We start from the raw sequence: 8,250 nt of genomic DNA on the forward strand, positions 1-8,250 counted from the left end.
TTGTTGTGTGGAACTAGGAGAGGAGGGAGTTAGGTGGGGGCGTTGGCTGGACTTTCGGAGGGTGGCTGGACTTTCGGAGCGTGGCTAGGTTCCGCGTGATTTCTCCAAGGCTCAGGATTATAGTTTGTATTTTTGTTTCTAGCAGGGTGATAAGTTGAGCCATTTCCTCAGTGGTGGGGGAGGGGGAGTTCTGGGCGGAGTCATCCTGCGAGTGGGGGAACTTTTTGTTAAGTTGTTTTTTGTGTGGTCCATGTTGCCTCTGTGGGGGGCCCTGGGCACAGGGTGTGGCTGGTCGTGTCATGTTTTCCGCATCATCTTGTGTGTGGGAAGAGAGAGGACATTGGGGGTCGTAGACTGTGGGTTGCGGTGGGTCGTTGTTCATTTGAGGGGGAGACGTGTGTGGGGGTGTTTGAGGCGTCTCTCCAGTTTGTATTGGAGAGGGAGAGTGTATTGTGCGTGTTTTGTCCGTGGCGGGCGTAGGTGCGGTTGGTGCCTGGTGGGGGAGGGTTATCGGTGTTTGTATAGGGCTTGTGGTTGCTTTGTGGGTTCTCCTGTCGTGTCTGCCTGTCTAAGGGTAGGGAGTATGACTGGCAATGGGGATCAGTGTGTGATAAGGCGTTTCGTAGCGAGGGGAATAGGGAGTCAAATGTATCGAGATTGTCATTACTGGCTTGAATCAGTGCTGTGCCGTTAGAGAAGATGGTCACAGAGGTATTACCTCTCCGCCTAGGGCGGTTAGGTATTGAGATCGTCAGTTTGCAGCTATAGGGAAAGTTAGTTGTTTTAGATATGTGGAGTTCTGATCTGATAATGTAGATCCAGTTTTCAGGTCTTTCCGTATGTCAAATGAGATCCATTTTTATCTGAGCTTTAGAGGAACAGTGATACATGTCCGCGACTTGTGTTTAAGGATATTGTCTGATCAGTCTATGTTTGAAATGTATTTTCGCTTTCAGTGAGAGGTTGATTGGGAAACGAATAGAGAAGGAGTTCGGGCCATGTGGTTTTAGGTGATTCAGTGTGGAGGGGCTGATGTAGGTAGGCGTGGCCTTACTGGCCTGATGAGCGGCCATCTCAATGGCCGGTACCCCCGTGATCACAGTGCTGCGGGCGTTCCGGTTATTGGGAGTTTTGATCAGGGTACAATGTCATGGGGCAGAATAGCGCGCCTTTGATGCTGGTGTGATTGACGTGGTTGAGCTTGACATAGCCGCCATCTTTAGGGTCACTAGACGTTTCAGTTGTAGAGAGTGGCCATAGCTTGTTCGGTCTCCTAGTGTTATCAGGTTTGCGTTACTATTTGCATTAAATTGCAGCTTTGCTCCTGGAGCAGTGTAGCATTCCGGTTTGCGTTTGTTTGCAGTAAATTGCAGCTTTTCTCCGGGAACGGTGCGACGTGCCAGAGTGTCCCTATCTTATGCTGTGGTTGATGATCATGCAGTTGATATTGGTGGACTTTCCTGAGCCGCCATCTTGAGGTCAGTTCCACATTGCTGCTCTGGTTATTTTAAGGTTAGACCTATATTACTGCTCAGGTTATCAGCCTTCTGGTATTCGACCCCCCGATGCTTTGGGGCTGCAGGCGCTCTGTGGACAGGACTTTAGGTTTCGGTCCGGGTGTGGCGTGGTTTGACAGAGATGACTCTCCCAGTTCTGAGTTTGGTATTGAGCGTCAGAAGTGGGAGGAACTACACGGGGCCGCCATCTTGGTGTCCGGCATCTGGGTTTCTTCAGCTGGCTCTCTTCAATTCCTATGTGTGGGCTGTAAGTTGGGGCGCGTGGCAGTAGAGAAACTCTGTGGGTGCTCCTTGGACTGTCCCTGTGATCTTGGACTGGACACAGTGCAGCATGACGCAGTCTTGCTCCCGGTTTTGAGTTCAATGCTGAGCGTCGTGGGTGAAACTATACGGAGCCGCCATCTTAGGGTCAGGCATCTGGGTTTATTTTACTGGCAGTAGAGAAGCTCTGTGGGCGCTCCTTGGACAGTCCCTGTGATCTAAGTCTGGGCACAGCGCAGCATGACACAGTCTAGCTCCCGGTTTTGTGTTCAGAAACTATACGGAGCTGCCATCTTGGGGTCAGGCATCCGGGTTTGTTCCGCAGGCCCCTTTCTCCTCGCTTCAGTGGTCTGCGGGTTGGGGGCAGGTGGCAGTGGTGAAATTCTGGTGGGGATCGTCCTGTGCTAGCAGCCTGAGTTGATTTGGCACTCACCAGTGTCACATTCCTCACCGGGAGAGTTCTGTGAGAGAGGCCGTCCATGGCAGGGTCAGGCAGTCGCGGTCGTTGATCGGAGATTGGCTTGTTGTCCGTTACTTCCTGGTCCCGGGGTTGCCGTGCCTGGCTCCAGTTCTCGCGGGTACGGAGCGGGGCCGTCCAGGAGTCGCCTGCTGAGGAGTCCTGTGGTGCGATCACCTCTGTGGCATCCGTTGCAATTCTGGTGGTGTCGCAGCGTGGATCTTCAACTCCAGCAGAGGTTACGATGGGGTTCTGGCCTGTCCCTCTTGTAGAGCACCAGTGGGTCTTGGTTCTCGTGAGGGGGGGCAGCGGGGGTAAACACAGAGTAAATTATCCCATCATCCCTGGAGCTCGATCTCCGAGCTCCTTCCCCGCTGCCATCTTGCTTACTTATAGCTTATGAAAATCCTACTAATGCGAACATAAGGCTTGAGTAGTCTTCAGTAGGGGATCAAGTTTGTGCAGATAGCCTTCTGTGGTCAAGGGTTGTATGAAGGACAGCAGATTTGTAAAGCTGTTTGAGCTATCACTACAGTGATGGTGAGCTATGAGCAATTTAAAGGTGAGCATCTCAGAAAGGTTTTTGAAAGTCTGCTCTTGCCATGCCACCTTGGTGGCTTTGCTAAAGGTTTTTTTGAAGAAATATGCACCCATTTACAGCCCCCCTAAAAACGCATTTAGGTGGGTGTCTAGTTGCTTAACTTATTAGGGACGTGTGCATTAGTTCTCAGCTAGGGTGCAGACAACTAACTAGTTTCCTGACATAACTGTTGAATTCACCCACCTGTACTGCTGGCGGAAAAATGAATACACCAAAATGTTATAATTATTCCAATAAGTACTGAGTGGCTTTTCAGTATAGTATTTCTCAATCAATGCTGCATGTCAATTGCCCGACAGCCTGTGAGCCAATACAATTTACTGTCTTTCACAATTTTCCATTCCTACAGATCATGACTACCACAAAAGTCGTTAACTTACTTGTGGATAAACACATTTTAAAATATATTTTTAGTTTATGTAGTATCATAAATGCTTCAATGCCACTTCTCCCATAGTGTTCATTTTTATGCACCAGCGTCAATACCTTTCTCCCCACCGACCTTGCCTGCCCATATTGCCAATGCCCCCTTCATCTGTTCTGCACTCTCCCATTCACCCATCCATGCGCTCACTAACCTGACATACTTTTATGCAATCCTTTTCCAAGCACGGATTTTCCCATTTACAGCCTCTACCCCATACACTGCCCCATTTCCACCTCTGCTTCCTGCGCGGTCCCAGCTTTACCACCCTGCCCTCGCCTCTTACACACTAACATTGCTGCTTACACACTGCCCTTGCACACTTACCTTTCCGTTCATGGACTCACCATTTCATCTCACGATCCATCCATGTTACACACCCTCCCATCCAAACATTAATACAACCACGTACTAGTTATTCCATGCAATCAGTGGTTCACTCCTTCATCCCTCCATCAATGCACTCTCCTCTGTCCAACTATCGAATCATTCTCACAATCAACTCTCCCATCCGCATAGGGTTTTGGTCTCCGACCTTTTCTGTACTGAAAACTACTTATGTTCAATGAAACGCATTAAGAGCTAATGATATTATTAGTGTTGTATTGTTTTAATTTTTTTCTATGTATGAATTTTAACAAAGCAAATACTTTCTAATTTAATAAGCTGGGCTGCACACAGGTGAGCTACTCAGAGGTAGCTGGAGAGCTGCAGTAGCTACTTTTTGGAGACCCCTCGATTGACAAATATTGAGGGAAAAAGTCCTTTCACTTCTAAGCCAGACATCTTGGCTTTGCCAGTATTTGTTTAAAATCGTATTTCCTTGACTTGAAAAAGGCAAACATAAAAAAAAGTAAAACTATAAAATATATCAGAGTTGGAAAGAAAATGTTGCAGGCTAGCTTACAATCTTTTGTAATGATCGTAAATGTTTATTTTTTACTTTAAATAAAGACTTTACCTTTTAGTGTCTGATTGAACTATTCATTTTCTGCCTACTAATTGAAATTACTTTCTTAACTAATGCACCTTTGCCCTGTTCCTATGTTTCAGACGTGAGAAGATTGACTGTCCTGCTTCCATTACCCTACGGCTTGGTCCTAAGAAGGACCGCTTGGTGGTCATTGAGGCAGCCCTGGACCATAGCCACAAGTTGTCAGAGATTGAATTCAAGCAGTACTTCAAAAGGCACCAGCTGGAGGCCAGCCTCGGCTTACCCATCCGCATCACCAACAGTGTTTCTAAGCGCTTTCTGGGCCGTGATCTGGTTCTGAACCTTTATGATTACAGCCGGTCCAAGGACAAAGGCATGTGCGACCTCTTGCATGAGTTCGATCAGCTTTTCAAGAGCGACCCTGGTACCAAGCTCAAGCTGGTATTCCAAGAGGACGTTGCAGTGCTAGATCGCATTTTCCTGTCCACCTCCCACATGCAGGATTTGGTCCAGAGATTTCCGAAGTTTCTTTACTTGGACAGAGTTGTTTGCATTGATGAGGAGTTTGAACTGTACTCTGTGCTCTGTCAGGATGCCAACGGCAGAGGACGGGAATGCGCCTACTGTGTGGCTAGGATGTGGACACCTGACCTATTTCTTTTCATTGTAGCCTCCTTGGTCCAGAGCGCCACATCTATCAAAGGGAATGTAAAATGTATCACTGTGGGAGCCTGCATTCGCGATGTGGAATCTGTGGAAGCAGTTCTGCCATGCGCCCGGGTGCAAGTATGTAGAACTCGAGTGCTAGAAATGATTTTCAGCAAAGCAGAAGAGCTGCATGTGCCCAAATTGGACAAGGTTAGGAATGTGCTGCACAGCCTGGCTAACTCCGATTCTGCACATGCTTACAGTCAGTATCTTAGTGATTTAAAAGATATGTGTCCAGTGGATTTTCTCCAGTACTTTCTTGAGACTTGGCACCCCAAAAAGGCAATGTGGGTGGAGTGCTGGGCCTTTGAGAAGAGGAGAGACTGCCCCTTTACGGAACTCATGACCAACCATATCCAGAAGCTCGCTGCGGCCCTGGTTCCATCACTGCTACTGCCTGCCTTTCTGCGGGGCCTGCTGAATCTGCAGGTGTTAACAGCTGAGACTGCATCCTTGGACGCAGACAAGATTGTTATGTTGTACCGCTCTGCCTGTACTCCAGAGTCAGCCAACTTAATTGAGGAGGAGATCTGCTTCGCAAAAAATAGTATCTATGACCTAAAAGTGACAGCTGAGGGCTTTTCCCTCGATGGTGGCATCTGCTCATTCATGGTGAACCAGGACATGACAGCCTGTAGCTGCTCTATCTACACCTGCAACATGCTGCCCTGCCAGCACATTTTCTCTGCGCGCCTCTGGACTGGGCACACCCTCTTTGATGCTCGCCTCTTAGAACTCAAGCCCTCATCAAATAATTGCAGAGAGCAGACTGTTCCTAGCAGCCCCCTTCAGAGCTGATATCAGATGTAGATATCCGTTTTGACAGCCATGAATACATTATGGAAATTGCCAAAGGGGTGGTTTGCAAGACCTGTCTGCCTATCACCCAGGGTATGCTTTGGGGTCTCTTCAGCAGTCCTGGGGTGCTGGAAGAGGGATTTGACGGTACTTACAGGTTCTTGGGCTAAGTACGTCTGAGCCATGTTGTTGCACAGCCAATGAGAGGGAAGATGCTCTTCAAGTGCAGTAAAATATCATGAACAGCATAGGTCGATTCCTATCCAACTCCGTGGTGCCTGAAAACAATTACTGTTAGGTTCTGGTTTGTTTGGGGTCTGTATGAAATGAGTTATTGGTCTCTTGTGCCTAGATGTTTTGCTCCTTTTACCAGTCAGTAGCATCTTTGATGGCATGCTTAGCAGAGAGCCCCAAACCAATGCGAAAGTGAAACTTACCCTTCTCTTGGCTTCCACTCATGGGTGGTTCAGTTTGGGAGGACACTTGCCCTTTCTGTGCATTTGTACTAAGGAAGAGATTCTTTGGCTGTGCCCTAAATCTTTCTAAATGACCCAAAACCCATACAGGGAGGTGGTGTCCGGATTTGATCTTATCTTGAGAAGAATCACCAATGTTATCACAGACTAAAATGAGAACACTGCCAATTTAATACTTGTCAATATGTATTAAAACAATTGACAATATCACTTTGTGGCACTTGGTATCCTTGGGCATTATTACTGGAGTTGATTTCTAAATATTTGATTATTGAAATCACAGAATATATATATATATATATATATATATATATATATATATATTTTTTTTTCACAGAAAATAAGTTAACCATGTTATAGTTAGGCTCACATTTCACCCATACAAAACCAGTGAAATTCAGCAGTTCTAGTTGCCTGAGCGATCTATAACTAACTTACGCCCCTGCAATGCACTGTTTATGACCTCACATATTAAATCACTCATGACATGGTCAGTGAAATCACTCATGACATTATCCAGTAAGTGTTTTCTAAAGGTTTGAGTGTAAAATTCCGCTCCACGCACAGACTTTGTGGAATTCGGCACCTCTGCGTTCCATGGAGCATGTGGTGTTACCGATAAACTCTGCAACATTGCGGAATTTTCTTTTCTGTTGACACACTCCATGTCATTTCGCGAGCGCAACGAGACATGATGGGTGCTCGCTTCTGATCTCTATTTTGCCTCTTGTTGCTAATTTCTGATCTCTGATCTGCATCTTCTTGCTAGTTTTTAACCCCTTTCTGCTCGTGTCTGACCTCTATTCTGCTTCTGCGGGAATGAGAGGGGGGGGTCCACAATTTCTTTTAGGAATGTGGTCCCAGGGAGGTGGTGTTCCCTGGGGCCCAGGAGGTTCCAAGAGGCCCCCGTATTAAAATAAATAAGGTGGTGGTCTCCAGGGCATTATTAAGCCCTAGAAGAAGGGGCCTGTCTGCCCCCCCCCCCCTTATTATTAAAATCTCCGCGGAACCTGGCCCACCTGGGGGTCAATTACTGATAAAGCGTGGGAGTCTGTGCTTCGTTTGCAGGTCCTGCTGAAATGTCTTTTTTTTTTCCCCCTTCCCCCAATGCTTTTTTGACCCAACCAAGAGGCCTAGGCGGTCAGGATATTTCTACCCTGCCCCTTTTCTTTTCTTAAAACTTTGCCTGTTCCCCCGCAATCTGTACTCTGCAGTTAAGTACATTAATAGGTTTTTACCTTTACCCTGCATCTCTTACCCCGCAGTACTTTACCAGGAAAGTAAGCATATATTTAAATAACCTTCATTTTGATGTTATTTTAAAAAAAAAAGGGACTTGGGTATGGGTAGAGGTGAAGGGTGGGTAATGGTGATTTTAAGCATAAGGGGTGGGTAGAGGTAAGGCCTTGACATTTACTTTTATGGGGTGGGTAGATGTCGTGGGAAGTAAGGCTTAAGGTGTGGGTAGAGGTAAAGGGAGGTAGGGGTGAATTTTAGGGTTTAAGAAAAAAGTGGCTGTTTGGGAGTGATCACCCCCCCAAAAAAAAAAAATATATATATATATATATATATATATATATATATATATATATATTACCTACTGGCGGTCGCCAGTAGGTAGTTATAGTTAGGACCACGTTTCCATAGGAAATCCGCAACATTCTATTTTGAATAACTTTGGCGCCGGTTGAAGAATCCTCGCGAATTGTTCAAAATAGGTGGGGCGCTACGCTCCGCTCCTACCCTGAAAGTCTCGGGGGGATTCGTCAAGCGGGGGCTGAGATAAAAGGGGGGTCCCAAAACGCGTTTTTCCCATGCATTTTTCCATAGGACCTTTAGACACAGCTACAGCCCGAACGGCTGAACAGAATTACTTGAAATTTGGCAGAGAGGTAGTCCTCAGGTCAAGGAAGTGCCTTTTGTAGGTTTGGTGTAAATCTGTTCAGTAGATCCTGAGAAAATAGCATTTAAAAGCATATATATATGTGGGCGGAGCCTAACCACACATCTCATCCTGAGATCTGATTGGCTGTCAGCACTTCATCCAAGAATTGTTGGCAGCCATCTTGGGACC

At 46.7% G+C, this 8,250-nt stretch overlaps 1 pseudogene across 1 annotated transcript in view; it reads left to right on the top strand.

Annotated features, from left to right (window-relative positions):
* LOC146809781 (uncharacterized protein ZSWIM9-like) overlaps nucleotides 1–6,386 on the top strand; it is a 133,858-nt pseudogene extending 127,472 nt beyond the window's left edge. Inside the window, exon 8 of the transcript XR_014966485.1 lies at nucleotides 4,314–6,386. The product of XR_014966485.1 is annotated as an uncharacterized protein ZSWIM9-like (transcript). The remainder of the gene's footprint in view (nucleotides 1–4,313) is intronic.
* The last annotated feature ends 1,864 nt before the right edge of the window (nucleotides 6,387–8,250 follow it).

This window comes from Triturus cristatus, chromosome 7 (assembly GCF_964204655.1).
Source record: "Triturus cristatus chromosome 7, aTriCri1.1, whole genome shotgun sequence".
Taxonomy (NCBI): Eukaryota; Metazoa; Chordata; class Amphibia; order Caudata; family Salamandridae; genus Triturus; species Triturus cristatus.